Source organism: Oncorhynchus mykiss, chromosome 28 (genome assembly GCF_057628025.1).
Source record: "Oncorhynchus mykiss isolate SJ-2025 chromosome 28, ASM5762802v1, whole genome shotgun sequence".
Lineage (NCBI taxonomy): Eukaryota > Metazoa > Chordata > Actinopteri > Salmoniformes > Salmonidae > Oncorhynchus > Oncorhynchus mykiss.
Genome location: NC_143049.1, coordinates 423,252 through 442,733, shown reverse-complemented (window position 1 = coordinate 442,733; position 19,482 = coordinate 423,252). Strand labels below are relative to the sequence as shown.

The window sequence follows — 19,482 nt, the reverse complement described above, 5'->3', positions numbered from 1 at the left end:
GTGTGAGAGCTTTTCTTTGACATCTGCTGGCGGAAATTACTGATTTACAGTTTAGGAGGGTTACCTAGTCACACATGTGAAGTTTTGGAAAGATGTGACTTTTTTAACCCTTCAAAACAGACAGTGTGACCCAATTAAAGGCACTTCCGGTTGGCACAGGAAGCTATAAGTAAACACATGTCTTTATTGACATAGCCACTTACAGAATCCTGAGTTTGAAGTCTTTAAGTTAAGAATTGACTGATCTACACAGGTTTGAATACAGTGATTTTCATAATGACAGGTTATGTGTTTCAAAACACTTTTAGGGTGAGCTAGCTTGATAGTTAACGTTTGCTTTAGTTTGCGCGCCAGCTCTGCAAATTCAGCAGGTGTGTGTGAAGGCTTCCAACAAAACGAATGACCTGCAGTGGATCAAACCATTGTGAGGCAAAGGGCGGGAGTCGCAATCTTTTGAAACTTAAAAACGCGCTATTAAGTGTCTATAATCAGCATAAGTGCTTTCATTGCGTTCATTGATGGGGTGATCCTGGAAATGAGTCACTAGTTCTGTGTGTAAGTGGGCCCGTTTGATATTGTATAGAATGCTGTTTAAGTCTATTTTCTATTGTATACTGGGTTTCCCCAATGTAGTGTTTTTTGCTAAATGTGCAAGTGATTATATACATATATGACATTTGGAGTGTAGAGTGAAATGAAAGACAACCCCCCCTCTCCAAAAGTTGGGTCTGTGCTGTTGTGAGTTGAAAAGACTTGGATAAATTCATGATGAGAGGGGGTCAACTACCCCCTCTGCTGGGTAATCTAAGAAAGCAACTGGGGGAGGAAAGGGGGAGTGTACAGGGGGTTGGGGGGAAAAGAAGGGTGTGGTGTGGGTCCAAATTGTGGGTAGAGCCTATTCTAAATTTAGCTGCTCACACCAATTCTTAAAAATGAGGTCTGCTGTGGTTGTTGTTCAGTGTATCAGGTCTGTTGTGTGGAATTCATCATGTGGTATCTCCAAGAGAAATGGGCCATGTGTGGTGATGTAACCGTTAATGACTTTGAGGTTCCGTTTTCGATCTGGTGAAAGGAGGTGTGAGTGGTTAATAATGGGGATGTAAATAATTGCATTAGGGAAAAAGTGACTCTTGCTTCCTTGTGCATTGATGCATTCTGTTTGATGTTTTGTATGGGTCATTATCCATATTGTTTATGCCCACCGAGAGAACCACTATGCATGCTGGTGTCTAAATGAACCTCTGTTTTCTCCAGGACCTTTTTGAAATGGTAAAATGTTGCTCCAGGGTAACTCTCCACTTGTATGGGTTATGGGTTATGAAATGGAGGGATTCTATTAACATTTGAGTCTCCCAAGACTAGTATTGGTTTATTTCCCTTCAAATTCCAATCTGCCACCTTGCCATTTGGTGTAATACTTAAAGGCCCGTAGATGTCCTCCTAGGATCATAAATTAAACTGAGGTAAGCTCCAAGTTGCCTCTTTTTCTGGGTGGCAGTGCAGAAGTCGATGTGGTGAGAGATTCATTCAACCATAGTGTTGTTAAATATGAACATAAACGCCATATTGTGCATTTAAATGGTTTCATTGTTTTGTTAAAGGAAAGGAAAAACCTAAAAGAGGAAGTGCCAAACTAAAACCAAACAAACCATAAATATATAGAGTAGAAATAAATTATGAATAAAACCATGTTCTTCTCCATCCATTTTCCTGTCTGTTAAAACCCATTTTCTAATACAGGCCATTTGGTGTTATTGTCTGTAGGTTCTGGATCCACTCCCGTGCTGCCCACAGGTCCAGAGGCCCACAGGTCCAGCCTATATGTGACTGTAACCCTGATATGGTAAGGTGAGTGATGGGGTGCTCCTGGAAGTGGGTTATGAGTAAATTGTAGGTTGATGTGGGCACTTGGCCAATGCAAGTTCAAAACAGACAGTGTGACCCAATTAAAGGCACTTCCGGTTGGCACAGGAAGCTATACGTAAACACATATCTTGCTTGGGGTATTCTCTTACAGAATCCTGAGTTTAAAGTCTTTATGTTAAAAATTGACTGATCTAGACAGGGTTGAATGCAGTCATTTTCACATTTGCAGGTTATGTACATCAAAATACCTTTTGGGTGAATTTAACCACTTCCGGATGCTCCAGGATGCTTAGATTCGACACAGGTAGACCTCATAGTGGTCTGATGGACTGTCATAGAAGACAGGTTCATAAGGCATTCATAACCCACATAGGCTTCAGGTTGAATTTAGAGGTGCAGGCAATGTATTCCTATGGGGAGAGAAGTCAATGCAAACTGTTTGAAGTAAACACCTTCTTTTAACTGCTAAGGGTTAATGCCACACGGCCAAGGTTAGGCTTGCACGGATCGGGAGGATCTCGGGAACGTACCTGAGGTCGAATTGTGCTTCTCACCCTAGCAGTTCTCTCACTGTCACCCAAAACAAATGACATTTTGGGCCTACTTTTCTCATGGTCGCTGCGCTCAGACCGAGCGAGCTACGGGATATCTCGTTGAACTCTGCACGGCCTAGAGATTATGTTTATGCCCTTGCCTGCTCTCTGTGTCTTTCAGCACCACACCTTTTCACTCCATCCTTGCTGTGTGTGTGTGTGAGAGCTTTTCTTTGACATCTGCTGGCGGAAATTACTGATTTACAGTTTAGGAGGGTTACCTAGTCACACATGTGAAGTTTTGGAAAGATGTGACTTTTTTAACCCTTCAAAACAGACAGTGTGACCCAATTAAAGGCACTTCCGGTTGGCACAGGAAGCTATAAGTAAACACATGTCTTTATTGACATAGCCACTTACAGAATCCTGAGTTTTAAGTCTTTAAGTTAAGAATTGACTGATCTACACAGGTTTGAATACAGTGATTTTCATAATGACAGGTTATGTGTTTCAAAACACTTTTAGGGTGAGCTAGCTTGATAGTTAACGTTTGCTTTAGTTTGCGCGCCAGCTCTGCAAATTCAGCAGGTGTGTGTGAAGGCTTCCAACAAAACGAATGACCTGCAGTGGATCAAACCATTGTGAGGCAAAGGGCGGGAGTCGCAATCTTTTGAAACTTAAAAACGCGCTATTAAGTGTCTATAATCAGCATAAGTGCTTTCATTGCGTTCATTGATGGGGTGATCCTGGAAATGAGTCACTAGTTCTGTGTGTAAATGGGCCCGTTTGATATTGTATAGAATGCTGTTTAAGTCTATTTTCTATTGTATACTGGGTTTCCCCAATGTAGTGTTTTTTGCTAAATGTGCAAGTGATTATATACATATATGACATTTGGAGTGTAGAGTGAAATGAAAGACAACCCCCCCTCTCCAAAAGTTGGGTCTGTGCTGTTGTGAGTTGAAAAGACTTGGATAAATTCATGATGAGAGGGGGTCAACTACCCCCTCTGCTGGGTAATCTAAGAAAGCAACTGGGGGAGGAAAGGGGGAGTGTACAGGGGGTTGGGGGGAAAAGAAGGGTGTGGTGTGGGTCCAAATTGTGGGTAGAGCCTATTCTAAATTTAGCTGCTCACACCAATTCTTAAAAATGAGGTCTGCTGTGGTTGTTGTTCAGTGTATCAGGTCTGTTGTGTGGAATTCATCATGTGGTATCTCCAAGAGAAATGGGCCATGTGTGGTGATGTAACCGTTAATGACTTTGAGGTTCCGTTTTCGATCTGGTGAAAGGAGGTGTGAGTGGTTAATAATGGGGATGTAAATAATTGCATTAGGGAAAAAGTGACTCTTGCTTCCTTGTGCATTGATGCATTCTGTTTGATGTTTTGTATGGGTCATTATCCATATTGTTTATGCCCACCGAGAGAACCACTATGCATGCTGGTGTCTAAATGAACCTCTGTTTTCTCCAGGACCTTTTTGAAATGGTAAAATGTTGCTCCAGGGTAACTCTCCACTTGTATGGGTTATGGGTTATGAAATGGAGGGATTCTATTAACATTTGAGTCTCCCAAGACTAGTATTGGTTTATTTCCCTTCAAATTCCAATCTGCCACCTTGCCATTTGGTGTAATACTTAAAGGCCCGTAGATGTCCTCCTAGGATCATAAATTAAACTGAGGTAAGCTCCAAGTTGCCTCTTTTTCTGGGTGGCAGTGCAGAAGTCGATGTGGTGAGAGATTCATTCAACCATAGTGTTGTTAAATATGAACATAAACGCCATATTGTGCATTTAAATGGTTTCATTGTTTTGTTAAAGGAAAGGAAAAACCTAAAAGAGGAAGTGCCAAACTAAAACCAAACAAACCATAAATATATAGAGTAGAAATAAATTATGAATAAAACCATGTTCTTCTCCATCCATTTTCCTGTCTGTTAAAACCCATTTTCTAATACAGGCCATTTGGTGTTATTGTCTGTAGGTTCTGGATCCACTCCCGTGCTGCCCACAGGTCCAGAGGCCCACAGGTCCAGCCTATATGTGACTGTAACCCTGATATGGTAAGGTGAGTGATGGGGTGCTCCTGGAAGTGGGTTATGAGTAAATTGTAGGTTGATGTGGGCACTTGGCCAATGCAAGTTCAAAACAGACAGTGTGACCCAATTAAAGGCACTTCCGGTTGGCACAGGAAGCTATACGTAAACACATATCTTGCTTGGGGTATTCTCTTACAGAATCCTGAGTTTAAAGTCTTTATGTTAAAAATTGACTGATCTAGACAGGGTTGAATGCAGTCATTTTCACATTTGCAGGTTATGTACATCAAAATACCTTTTGGGTGAATTTAACCACTTCCGGATGCTCCAGGATGCTTAGATTCGACACAGGTAGACCTCATAGTGGTCTGATGGACTGTCATAGAAGACAGGTTCATAAGGCATTCATAACCCACATAGGCTTCAGGTTGAATTTAGAGGTGCAGGCAATGTATTCCTATGGGGAGAGAAGTCAATGCAAACTGTTTGAAGTAAACACCTTCTTTTAACTGCTAAGGGTTAATGCCACACGGCCAAGGTTAGGCTTGCACGGATCGGGAGGATCTCAGGAACGTACCTGAGGTCGAATTGTGCTTCTCACCCTAGCAGTTCTCTCACTGTCACCCAAAACAAATGACATTTTGGGCCTACTTTTCTCATGGTCGCTGCGCTCAGACCGAGCGAGCTACGGGATATCTCGTTGAACTCTGCACGGCCTAGAGATTATGTTTATGCCCTTGCCTGCTCTCTGTGTCTTTCAGCACCACACCTTTTCACTCCATCCTTGCTGTGTGTGTGTGTGTGTGTGAGAGCTTTTCTTTGACATCTGCTGGCGGAAATTACTGATTTACAGTTTAGGAGGGTTACCTAGTCACACATGTGAAGTTTTGGAAAGATGTGACTTTTTTAACCCTTCAAAACAGACAGTGTGACCCAATTAAAGGCACTTCCGGTTGGCACAGGAAGCTATAAGTAAACACATGTCTTTATTGACATAGCCACTTACAGAATCCTGAGTTTGAAGTCTTTAAGTTAAGAATTGACTGATCTACACAGGTTTGAATACAGTGATTTTCATAATGACAGGTTATGTGTTTCAAAACACTTTTAGGGTGAGCTAGCTTGATAGTTAACGTTTGCTTTAGTTTGCGCGCCAGCTCTGCAAATTCAGCAGGTGTGTGTGAAGGCTTCCAACAAAACGAATGACCTGCAGTGGATCAAACCATTGTGAGGCAAAGGGCGGGAGTCGCAATCTTTTGAAACTTAAAAACGCGCTATTAAGTGTCTATAATCAGCATAAGTGCTTTCATTGCGTTCATTGATGGGGTGATCCTGGAAATGAGTCACTAGTTCTGTGTGTAAGTGGGCCCGTTTGATATTGTATAGAATGCTGTTTAAGTCTATTTTCTATTGTATACTGGGTTTCCCCAATGTAGTGTTTTTTGCTAAATGTGCAAGTGATTATATACATATATGACATTTGGAGTGTAGAGTGAAATGAAAGACAACCCCCCCTCTCCAAAAGTTGGGTCTGTGCTGTTGTGAGTTGAAAAGACTTGGATAAATTCATGATGAGAGGGGGTCAACTACCCCCTCTGCTGGGTAATCTAAGAAAGCAACTGGGGGAGGAAAGGGGGAGTGTACAGGGGGTTGGGGGGAAAAGAAGGGTGTGGTGTGGGTCCAAATTGTGGGTAGAGCCTATTCTAAATTTAGCTGCTCACACCAATTCTTAAAAATGAGGTCTGCTGTGGTTGTTGTTCAGTGTATCAGGTCTGTTGTGTGGAATTCATCATGTGGTATCTCCAAGAGAAATGGGCCATGTGTGGTGATGTAACCGTTAATGACTTTGAGGTTCCGTTTTCGATCTGGTGAAAGGAGGTGTGAGTGGTTAATAATGGGGATGTAAATAATTGCATTAGGGAAAAAGTGACTCTTGCTTCCTTGTGCATTGATGCATTCTGTTTGATGTTTTGTATGGGTCATTATCCATATTGTTTATGCCCACCGAGAGAACCACTATGCATGCTGGTGTCTAAATGAACCTCTGTTTTCTCCAGGACCTTTTTGAAATGGTAAAATGTTGCTCCAGGGTAACTCTCCACTTGTATGGGTTATGGGTTATGAAATGGAGGGATTCTATTAACATTTGAGTCTCCCAAGACTAGTATTGGTTTATTTCCCTTCAAATTCCAATCTGCCACCTTGCCATTTGGTGTAATACTTAAAGGCCCGTAGATGTCCTCCTAGGATCATAAATTAAACTGAGGTAAGCTCCAAGTTGCCTCTTTTTCTGGGTGGCAGTGCAGAAGTCGATGTGGTGAGAGATTCATTCAACCATAGTGTTGTTAAATATGAACATAAACGCCATATTGTGCATTTAAATGGTTTCATTGTTTTGTTAAAGGAAAGGAAAAACCTAAAAGAGGAAGTGCCAAACTAAAACCAAACAAACCATAAATATATAGAGTAGAAATAAATTATGAATAAAACCATGTTCTTCTCCATCCATTTTCCTGTCTGTTAAAACCCATTTTCTAATACAGGCCATTTGGTGTTATTGTCTGTAGGTTCTGGATCCACTCCCGTGCTGCCCACAGGTCCAGAGGCCCACAGGTCCAGCCTATATGTGACTGTAACCCTGATATGGTAAGGTGAGTGATGGGGTGCTCCTGGAAGTGGGTTATGAGTAAATTGTAGGTTGATGTGGGCACTTGGCCAATGCAAGTTCAAAACAGACAGTGTGACCCAATTAAAGGCACTTCCGGTTGGCACAGGAAGCTATACGTAAACACATATCTTGCTTGGGGTATTCTCTTACAGAATCCTGAGTTTAAAGTCTTTATGTTAAAAATTGACTGATCTAGACAGGGTTGAATGCAGTCATTTTCACATTTGCAGGTTATGTACATCAAAATACCTTTTGGGTGAATTTAACCACTTCCGGATGCTCCAGGATGCTTAGATTCGACACAGGTAGACCTCATAGTGGTCTGATGGACTGTCATAGAAGACAGGTTCATAAGGCATTCATAACCCACATAGGCTTCAGGTTGAATTTAGAGGTGCAGGCAATGTATTCCTATGGGGAGAGAAGTCAATGCAAACTGTTTGAAGTAAACACCTTCTTTTAACTGCTAAGGGTTAATGCCACACGGCCAAGGTTAGGCTTGCACGGATCGGGAGGACCTCAGGAACGTACCTGAGGTCGAATTGTGCTTCTCACCCTAGCAGTTCTCTCACTGTCACCCAAAACAAATGACATTTTGGGCCTACTTTTCTCATGGTCGCTGCGCTCAGACCGAGCGAGCTACGGGATATCTCGTTGAACTCTGCACGGCCTAGAGATTATGTTTATGCCCTTGCCTGCTCTCTGTGTCTTTCAGCACCACACCTTTTCACTCCATCCTTGCTGTGTGTGTGTGTGAGAGCTTTTCTTTGACATCTGCTGGCGGAAATTACTGATTTACAGTTTAGGAGGGTTACCTAGTCACACATGTGAAGTTTTGGAAAGATGTGACTTTTTTAACCCTTCAAAACAGACAGTGTGACCCAATTAAAGGCACTTCCGGTTGGCACAGGAAGCTATAAGTAAACACATGTCTTTATTGACATAGCCACTTACAGAATCCTGAGTTTTAAGTCTTTAAGTTAAGAATTGACTGATCTACACAGGTTTGAATACAGTGATTTTCATAATGACAGGTTATGTGTTTCAAAACACTTTTAGGGTGAGCTAGCTTGATAGTTAACGTTTGCTTTAGTTTGCGCGCCAGCTCTGCAAATTCAGCAGGTGTGTGTGAAGGCTTCCAACAAAACGAATGACCTGCAGTGGATCAAACCATTGTGAGGCAAAGGGCGGGAGTCGCAATCTTTTGAAACTTAAAAACGCGCTATTAACCTTTCTGATCTCCCCATCCCGGATCCGGGTTCGTGAATACAGACTCAAGCTCATTACCATAACGCAACGTTAACTATTCATGAAAATCGCAAATGAAATGAAATAAATATGCTAGCTCTCAAGCTTAGCCTTTTGTTAACAACACTGTCATCTCAGATTTTCAAAATATGCTTCTCAACCATTGCAAAACAAGCATTTGTGTAACAGTATTGATGGCTAACGTAGCATTTAGCATTAGCATTCAGCTGGCAACATTTACACAAAAAAACAGAAAAGCATTCAAAAAAATCATTTACCTTTGAAGAACTTCAGATGTTTTCAATGAGGAGACTCTCAGATAGCAAATGTTCAGTTTTTCCTGAAAGATTATTTGTTTAGGACAAATCGCTCCGTTTTCTGCGTCACGTTTAGCTATGAAAAAACCCCTGTATCCAGGATTGTGTAAATCTATCAGCAAGCTCATTAGCATAACACAACGTTAACTATTTATGAAAATCGCAAATGAAATGAAATAAATATGCCATCTCTCAAGCTTAGCCTTTTGTAAACAACACTGTCATCTCAGATTTTCAAAATATGCTTCTCAACCATAGGAAAACAATAATTTGTGTAAAAGTAGCTAGCTAGAGTTAGCATTTCGCGTTAGCATTTAGCGTTAGCATTAGCGTTAGCATCCAGCACGCAACATTAACAAAAACATAAAAGCCTTCAAATAAAATCATTTACCTTTGAAGAACTTCTGATGTTTTCAATGAGGATACTCTCAGTTAGATAGCAGATGCTCAGTTTTTCCAAAAAGATTCCTTGTGTATTAGAAATACCTCCGTTTTATACATCACATTTGGCTACCAAAAAAAATCCATAAATTCAGTCCTCAAAACGCAAACTTTTTTCCAAATTAACTCCATAATATCGACTGAAAACATGGCAAACGTTGTTTAGAATCAATCATCAAGGTGTTTTTCACATATCTCTTCATTGATACATCGTTCTTGGACACATGCTTTCTCCCCTGAATCAAATGGTAAAGTAGAAGCAGCTGGCAATTGCGCACCGAATTCGACGCAGGACACCAGGCGGACACTTGGAAAATGTAGTCTCTTATGGTCAATCTTCCAATGATATGCCTACAAATACGTCACAATGCTGCTAAGACCTTGGGCGAACGACAGAAAGTGTAGGCTCATTCGTTGCGCAATCACAGCCATATAAGGAGAGAATGGAAAACAGAGCTTCAGAAATTCTGCTAATTCCTGGGTGATGCATCATCTTGGTTTCGCCTGTAGAATGAGTTCTGGGGCACTTACAGACAAAATCTTTGCAGATTCTGAAACTTCAGAGTGTTTTCTTTCCAAAACTGTCAAGAATATGCATAGTCGAGCATCTTTTCGTGACAAAATATCGCGCTTAAAACGGGAACGTTTTTTATCCAAAAATGAAATAGCGCCCCTAGAGCTCTAACAGGTTAAGTGTCTATAATCAGCATAAGTGCTTTCATTGCGTTCATTGATGGGGTGATCCTGGAAATGAGTCACTAGTTCTGTGTGTAAATGGGCCCGTTTGATATTGTATAGAATGCTGTTTAAGTCTATTTTCTATTGTATACTGGGTTTCCCCAATGTAGTGTTTTTTGCTAAATGTGCAAGTGATTATATACATATATGACATTTGGAGTGTAGAGTGAAATGAAAGACAACCCCCCCTCTCCAAAAGTTGGGTCTGTGCTGTTGTGAGTTGAAAAGACTTGGATAAATTCATGATGAGAGGGGGTCAACTACCCCCTCTGCTGGGTAATCTAAGAAAGCAACTGGGGGAGGAAAGGGGGAGTGTACAGGGGGTTGGGGGGAAAAGAAGGGTGTGGTGTGGGTCCAAATTGTGGGTAGAGCCTATTCTAAATTTAGCTGCTCACACCAATTCTTAAAAATGAGGTCTGCTGTGGTTGTTGTTCAGTGTATCAGGTCTGTTGTGTGGAATTCATCATGTGGTATCTCCAAGAGAAATGGGCCATGTGTGGTGATGTAACCGTTAATGACTTTGAGGTTCCGTTTTCGATCTGGTGAAAGGAGGTGTGAGTGGTTAATAATGGGGATGTAAATAATTGCATTAGGGAAAAAGTGACTCTTGCTTCCTTGTGCATTGATGCATTCTGTTTGATGTTTTGTATGGGTCATTATCCATATTGTTTATGCCCACCGAGAGAACCACTATGCATGCTGGTGTCTAAATGAACCTCTGTTTTCTCCAGGACCTTTTTGAAATGGTAAAATGTTGCTCCAGGGTAACTCTCCACTTGTATGGGTTATGGGTTATGAAATGGAGGGATTCTATTAACATTTGAGTCTCCCAAGACTAGTATTGGTTTATTTCCCTTCAAATTCCAATCTGCCACCTTGCCATTTGGTGTAATACTTAAAGGCCCGTAGATGTCCTCCTAGGATCATAAATTAAACTGAGGTAAGCTCCAAGTTGCCTCTTTTTCTGGGTGGCAGTGCAGAAGTCGATGTGGTGAGAGATTCATTCAACCATAGTGTTGTTAAATATGAACATAAACGCCATATTGTGCATTTAAATGGTTTCATTGTTTTGTTAAAGGAAAGGAAAAACCTAAAAGAGGAAGTGCCAAACTAAAACCAAACAAACCATAAATATATAGAGTAGAAATAAATTATGAATAAAACCATGTTCTTCTCCATCCATTTTCCTGTCTGTTAAAACCCATTTTCTAATACAGGCCATTTGGTGTTATTGTCTGTAGGTTCTGGATCCACTCCCGTGCTGCCCACAGGTCCAGAGGCCCACAGGTCCAGCCTATATGTGACTGTAACCCTGATATGGTAAGGTAAGTGATGGGGTGCTCCTGGAAGTGGGTTATGAGTAAATTGTAGGTTGATGTGGGCACTTGGCCAATGCAAGTTCAAAACAGACAGTGTGACCCAATTAAAGGCACTTCCGGTTGGCACAGGAAGCTATACGTAAACACATATCTTGCTTGGGGTATTCTCTTACAGAATCCTGAGTTTAAAGTCTTTATGTTAAAAATTGACTGATCTAGACAGGGTTGAATGCAGTCATTTTCACATTTGCAGGTTATGTACATCAAAATACCTTTTGGGTGAATTTAACCACTTCCGGATGCTCCAGGATGCTTAGATTCGACACAGGTAGACCTCATAGTGGTCTGATGGACTGTCATAGAAGACAGGTTCATAAGGCATTCATAACCCACATAGGCTTCAGGTTGAATTTAGAGGTGCAGGCAATGTATTCCTATGGGGAGAGAAGTCAATGCAAACTGTTTGAAGTAAACACCTTCTTTTAACTGCTAAGGGTTAATGCCACACGGCCAAGGTTAGGCTTGCACGGATCGGGAGGACCTCAGGAACGTACCTGAGGTCGAATTGTGCTTCTCACCCTAGCAGTTCTCTCACTGTCACCCAAAACAAATGACATTTTGGGCCTACTTTTCTCATGGTCGCTGCGCTCAGACCGAGCGAGCTACGGGATATCTCGTTGAACTCTGCACGGCCTAGAGATTATGTTTATGCCCTTGCCTGCTCTCTGTGTCTTTCAGCACCACACCTTTTCACTCCATCCTTGCTGTGTGTGTGTGTGAGAGCTTTTCTTTGACATCTGCTGGCGGAAATTACTGATTTACAGTTTAGGAGGGTTACCTAGTCACACATGTGAAGTTTTGGAAAGATGTGACTTTTTTAACCCTTCAAAACAGACAGTGTGACCCAATTAAAGGCACTTCCGGTTGGCACAGGAAGCTATAAGTAAACACATGTCTTTATTGACATAGCCACTTACAGAATCCTGAGTTTTAAGTCTTTAAGTTAAGAATTGACTGATCTACACAGGTTTGAATACAGTGATTTTCATAATGACAGGTTATGTGTTTCAAAACACTTTTAGGGTGAGCTAGCTTGATAGTTAACGTTTGCTTTAGTTTGCGCGCCAGCTCTGCAAATTCAGCAGGTGTGTGTGAAGGCTTCCAACAAAACGAATGACCTGCAGTGGATCAAACCATTGTGAGGCAAAGGGCGGGAGTCGCAATCTTTTGAAACTTAAAAACGCGCTATTAACCTTTCTGATCTCCCCATCCCGGATCCGGGTTCGTGAATACAGACTCAAGCTCATTACCATAACGCAACGTTAACTATTCATGAAAATCGCAAATGAAATGAAATAAATATGCTAGCTCTCAAGCTTAGCCTTTTGTTAACAACACTGTCATCTCAGATTTTCAAAATATGCTTCTCAACCATTGCAAAACAAGCATTTGTGTAACAGTATTGATGGCTAACGTAGCATTTAGCATTAGCATTCAGCTGGCAACATTTACACAAAAAAACAGAAAAGCATTCAAAAAAATCATTTACCTTTGAAGAACTTCAGATGTTTTCAATGAGGAGACTCTCAGATAGCAAATGTTCAGTTTTTCCTGAAAGATTGTTGTTGTTCAGTGTATCAGGTCTGTTGTGTGGAATTCATCATGTGGTATCTCCAAGAGAAATGGGCCATGTGTGGTGATGTAACCGTTAATGACTTTGAGGTTCCGTTTTCGATCTGGTGAAAGGAGGTGTGAGTGGTTAATAATGGGGATGTAAATAATTGCATTAGGGAAAAAGTGACTCTTGCTTCCTTGTGCATTGATGCATTCTGTTTGATGTTTTGTATGGGTCATTATCCATATTGTTTATGCCCACCGAGAGAACCACTATGCATGCTGGTGTCTAAATGAACCTCTGTTTTCTCCAGGACCTTTTTGAAATGGTAAAATGTTGCTCCAGGGTAACTCTCCACTTGTATGGGTTATGGGTTATGAAATGGAGGGATTCTATTAACATTTGAGTCTCCCAAGACTAGTATTGGTTTATTTCCCTTCAAATTCCAATCTGCCACCTTGCCATTTGGTGTAATACTTAAAGGCCCGTAGATGTCCTCCTAGGATCATAAATTAAACTGAGGTAAGCTCCAAGTTGCCTCTTTTTCTGGGTGGCAGTGCAGAAGTCGATGTGGTGAGAGATTCATTCAACCATAGTGTTGTTAAATATGAACATAAACGCCATATTGTGCATTTAAATGGTTTCATTGTTTTGTTAAAGGAAAGGAAAAACCTAAAAGAGGAAGTGCCAAACTAAAACCAAACAAACCATAAATATATAGAGTAGAAATAAATTATGAATAAAACCATGTTCTTCTCCATCCATTTTCCTGTCTGTTAAAACCCATTTTCTAATACAGGCCATTTGGTGTTATTGTCTGTAGGTTCTGGATCCACTCCCGTGCTGCCCACAGGTCCAGAGGCCCACAGGTCCAGCCTATATGTGACTGTAACCCTGATATGGTAAGGTGAGTGATGGGGTGCTCCTGGAAGTGGGTTATGAGTAAATTGTAGGTTGATGTGGGCACTTGGCCAATGCAAGTTCAAAACAGACAGTGTGACCCAATTAAAGGCACTTCCGGTTGGCACAGGAAGCTATACGTAAACACATATCTTGCTTGGGGTATTCTCTTACAGAATCCTGAGTTTAAAGTCTTTATGTTAAAAATTGACTGATCTAGACAGGGTTGAATGCAGTCATTTTCACATTTGCAGGTTATGTACATCAAAATACCTTTTGGGTGAATTTAACCACTTCCGGATGCTCCAGGATGCTTAGATTCGACACAGGTAGACCTCATAGTGGTCTGATGGACTGTCATAGAAGACAGGTTCATAAGGCATTCATAACCCACATAGGCTTCAGGTTGAATTTAGAGGTGCAGGCAATGTATTCCTATGGGGAGAGAAGTCAATGCAAACTGTTTGAAGTAAACACCTTCTTTTAACTGCTAAGGGTTAATGCCACACGGCCAAGGTTAGGCTTGCACGGATCGGGAGGACCTCAGGAACGTACCTGAGGTCGAATTGTGCTTCTCACCCTAGCAGTTCTCTCACTGTCACCCAAAACAAATGACATTTTGGGCCTACTTTTCTCATGGTCGCTGCGCTCAGACCGAGCGAGCTACGGGATATCTCGTTGAACTCTGCACGGCCTAGAGATTATGTTTATGCCCTTGCCTGCTCTCTGTGTCTTTCAGCACCACACCTTTTCACTCCATCCTTGCTGTGTGTGTGTGTGTGTGAGAGCTTTTCTTTGACATCTGCTGGCGGAAATTACTGATTTACAGTTTAGGAGGGTTACCTAGTCACACATGTGAAGTTTTGGAAAGATGTGACTTTTTTAACCCTTCAAAACAGACAGTGTGACCCAATTAAAGGCACTTCCGGTTGGCACAGGAAGCTATAAGTCAACACATGTCTTTATTGACATAGCCACTTACAGAATCCTGAGTTTTAAGTCTTTAAGTTAAGAATTGACTGATCTACACAGGTTTGAATACAGTGATTTTCATAATGACAGGTTATGTGTTTCAAAACACTTTTAGGGTGAGCTAGCTTGATAGTTAACGTTTGCTTTAGTTTGCGCGCCAGCTCTGCAAATTCAGCAGGTGTGTGTGAAGGCTTCCACTGCAGGTCATTAGTTTTGTTGGATCAAACCATTGTGAGGCAAAGGGCGGGAGTCGCAATCTTTTAAAACTTAAAAACGCGCTATTAAGTGTCTATAATCAGCATAAGTGCTTTCATTGCGTTCATTCATATTATTGAAATTACATAGATATGTTTACCGTGATATATTGGGGGGGGAAATCATATTTTTCCCAGGATAGGGGGGTCGTGTCCCCCCTGGGATTTCTGCCTATGCACGTGATATCTCCTCACTCACGTGGTTGATTGAAGAACTGATTTGTGTTGTGAAGCAGAATTCACCAAGCGTTGGATTGTTCACCCACTAATAGGGAACGTGAGCTGGGTTTAGACCGTCGTGAGACAGGTTAGTTATAAATTATATATATATAAATTCAAAGATGAAGAAGGAGGGATGACTAGAAACGATTCAGTTGACCGTTTTATGTGTGGATTAATTGTCGGAGTAGAGGAATTTGTGTAATTCAGGTAAAAAAATAACGCAATGTTTATATCACAGGACAAATTAGCTAGCGGGTTAACTCGCTAAATTGCCATACATGTTTCATGCCTTTCGGCCTGTCCCCAATTTAATGCCATTGGTCACATATTTTGTTTTGATATTTTAACCTGCTGGTATGTTTATAATGAACTTTATCTGTCGAAAATGGAAATTGTGAGGTTTGAGGTCTTGTGGTGGCTTTACTACTTTGTCCCGCTCCGGGATGGTCTAGCAACCATCGCGTTTTTGTCCATTTGGGATCCTGTGTATGCGGTAGATTTTTGCCGTGTTTGCGTCCACTTGGGAAATGGGAGATACGGGTCCGGAAACCTTTTTTTTTTTTTTTTTCTCTAGTGATTTGTTGACCGCTCGGTGTAATTGTAGGTCTCTTACGGTCCACTGCTTTTTGCCGCCCACTGGTCCACCCAGAACACGACTGTAATCCTGATATATTGAGGTAAGTGATGGGGTGATCCTGGAAATGAGTCACTAGTTCTGTGTGTAAATGGGCCCGTTTGATATTGTATAGAATGCTGTTTAAGTCTATTTTCTATTGTATACTGGGTTTCCCCAATGTAGTGTTTTTTGCTAAATGTGCAAGTGATTATATACATATATGACATTTGGAGTGTAGAGTGAAATGAAAGACAACCCCCCCTCTCCAAAAGTTGGGTCTGTGCTGTTGTGAGTTGAAAAGACTTGGATAAATTCATGATGAGAGGGGGTCAACTACCCCCTCTGCTGGGTAATCTAAGAAAGCAACTGGGGGAGGAAAGGGGGAGTGTACAGGGGGTTGGGGGGAAAAGAAGGGTGTGGTGTGGGTCCAAATTGTGGGTAGAGCCTATTCTAAATTTAGCTGCTCACACCAATTCTTAAAAATGAGGTCTGCTGTGGTTGTTGTTCAGTGTATCAGGTCTGTTGTGTGGAATTCATCATGTGGTATCTCCAAGAGAAATGGGCCATGTGTGGTGATGTAACCGTTAATGACTTTGAGGTTCCGTTTTCGATCTGGTGAAAGGAGGTGTGAGTGGTTAATAATGGGGATGTAAATAATTGCATTAGGGAAAAAGTGACTCTTGCTTCCTTGTGCATTGATGCATTCTGTTTGATGTTTTGTATGGGTCATTATCCATATTGTTTATGCCCACCGAGAGAACCACTATGCATGCTGGTGTCTAAATGAACCTCTGTTTTCTCCAGGACCTTTTTGAAATGGTAAAATGTTGCTCCAGGGTAACTCTCCACTTGTATGGGTTATGGGTTATGAAATGGAGGGATTCTATTAACATTTGAGTCTCCCAAGACTAGTATTGGTTTATTTCCCTTCAAATTCCAATCTGCCACCTTGCCATTTGGTGTAATACTTAAAGGCCCGTAGATGTCCTCCTAGGATCATAAATTAAACTGAGGTAAGCTCCAAGTTGCCTCTTTTTCTGGGTGGCAGTGCAGAAGTCGATGTGGTGAGAGATTCATTCAACCATAGTGTTGTTAAATATGAACATAAACGCCATATTGTGCATTTAAATGGTTTCATTGTTTTGTTAAAGGAAAGGAAAAACCTAAAAGAGGAAGTGCCAAACTAAAACCAAACAAACCATAAATATATAGAGTAGAAATAAATTATGAATAAAACCATGTTCTTCTCCATCCATTTTCCTGTCTGTTAAAACCCATTTTCTAATACAGGCCATTTGGTGTTATTGTCTGTAGGTTCTGGATCCACTCCCGTGCTGCCCACAGGTCCAGAGGCCCACAGGTCCAGCCTATATGTGACTGTAACCCTGATATGGTAAGGTGAGTGATGGGGTGCTCCTGGAAGTGGGTTATGAGTAAATTGTAGGTTGATGTGGGCACTTGGCCAATGCAAGTTCAAAACAGACAGTGTGACCCAATTAAAGGCACTTCCGGTTGGCACAGGAAGCTATACGTAAACACATATCTTGCTTGGGGTATTCTCTTACAGAATCCTGAGTTTAAAGTCTTTATGTTAAAAATTGACTGATCTAGACAGGGTTGAATGCAGTCATTTTCACATTTTCAGGTTATGTACATCAAAATACCTTTTGGGTGAATTTAACCACTTCCGGATGCTCCAGGATGCTTAGATTCGACACAGGTAGACCTCATAGTGGTCTGATGGACTGTCATAGAAGACAGGTTCATAAGGCATTCATAACCCACATAGGCTTCAGGTTGAATTTAGAGGTGCAGGCAATGTATTCCTATGGGGAGAGAAGTCAATGCAAACTGTTTGAAGTAAACACCTTCTTTTAACTGCTAAGGGTTAATGCCACACGGCCAAGGTTAGGCTTGCACGGATCGGGAGGACCTCAGGAACGTACCTGAGGTCGAATTGTGCTTCTCACCCTAGCAGTTCTCTCACTGTCACCCAAAACAAATGACATTTTGGGCCTACTTTTCTCATGGTCGCTGCGCTCAGACCGAGCGAGCTACGGGATATCTCGTTGAACTCTGCACGGCCTAGAGATTATGTTTATGCCCTTGCCTGCTCTCTGTGTCTTTCAGCACCACACCTTTTCACTCCATCCTTGCTGTGTGTGTGTGTGTGTGTGTGAGAGCTTTTCTTTGACATCTGCTGGCGGAAATTACTGATTTACAGTTTAGGAGGGTTACCTAGTCACACATGTGAAGTTTTGGAAAGATGTGACTTTTTTAACCCTTCAAAACAGACAGTGTGACCCAATTAAAGGCACTTCCGGTTGGCACAGGAAGCTATAAGTAAACACACGTCTTTATTGACATAGCCACTTACAGAATCCTGAGTTTTAAGTCTTTAAGTTAAGAATTGACTGATCTACACAGGTTTGAATACAGTGATTTTCATAATGACAGGTTATGTGTTTCAAAACACTTTTAGGGTGAGCTAGCTTGATAGTTAACGTTTGCTTTAGTTTGCGCGCCAGCTCTGCAAATTCAGCTGGTGTGTGTGAAGGCTTCCAACAAAACGAATGACCTGCAGTGGATCAAACCATTGTGAGGCAAAGGGCGGGAGTCGCAATCTTTTGAAACTTAAAAACGCGCTATTAAGTGTCTATAATCAGCATAAGTGCTTTCATTGCGTTCATTGATGGGGTGATCCTGGAAATGAGTCACTAGTTCTGTGTGTAAATGGGCCCGTTTGATATTGTATAGAATGCTGTTTAAGTCTATTTTCTATTGTATACTGGGTTTCCCCAATGTAGTGTTTTTTGCTAAATGTGCAAGTGATTATATACATATATGACATTTGGAGTGTAGAGTGAAATGAAAGACAACCCCCCCTCTCCAAAAGTTGGGTCTGTGCTGTTGTGAGTTGAAAAGACTTGGATAAATTCATGATGAGAGGGGGTCAACTACCCCCTCTGCTGGGTAATCTAAGAAAGCAACTGGGGGAGGAAAGGGGGAGTGTACAGGGGGTTGGGGGGAAAAGAAGGGTGTGGTGTGGGTCCAAATTGTGGGTAGAGCCTATTCTAAATTTAGCTGCTCACACCAATTCTTAAAAATGAGGTCTGCTGTGGTTGTTGTTCAGTGTATCAGGTCTGTTGTGTGGAATTCATCATGTGGTATCTCCAAGAGAAATGGGCCATGTGTGGTGATGTAACCGTTAATGACTTTGAGGTTCCGTTTTCGATCTGGTGAAAGGAGGTGTGAGTGGTTAATAATGGGGATGTAAATAATTGCATTAGGGAAAAAGTGACTCTTGCTTCCTTGTGCATTGATGCATTCTGTTTGATGTTTTGTATGGGTCATTATCCATATTGTTTATGCCCACCGAGAGAACCACTATGCATGCTGGTGTCTAAATGAACCTCTGTTTTCTCCAGGACCTTTTTGAAATGGTAAAATGTTGCTCCAGGGTAACTCTCCACTTGTATGGGTTATGGGTTATGAAATGGAGGGATTCTATTAACATTTGAGTCTCCCAAGACTAGTATTGGTTTATTTCCCTTCAAATTCCAATCTGCCACCTTGCCATTTGGTGTAATACTTAAAGGCCCGTAGATGTCCTCCTAGGATCATAAATTAAACTGAGGTAAGCTCCAAGTTGCCTCTTTTTCTGGGTGGCAGTGCAGAAGTCGATGTGGTGAGAGATTCATTCAACCATAGTGTTGTTAAATATGAACATAAACGCC

The 19,482-nt window shown here is 41.5% G+C and overlaps 1 long non-coding RNA gene across 1 annotated transcript in view; it reads right to left on the bottom strand.

The window, feature by feature from the left end:
• The window catches only part of LOC149970649 (uncharacterized), a 141,694-nt gene extending 132,369 nt beyond the window's left edge, over positions 1 to 9,325 (bottom strand). The window contains exons 1-2 of the long non-coding RNA XR_016492941.1: positions 9,060 to 9,325; positions 8,630 to 8,691 (exon numbers count right to left, since the gene is read on the bottom strand). This is a non-coding gene — a long non-coding RNA (uncharacterized LOC149970649). The remainder of the gene's footprint in view (positions 1 to 8,629; positions 8,692 to 9,059) is intronic.
• Between the last annotated feature and the right edge of the window lie 10,157 nt (positions 9,326 to 19,482).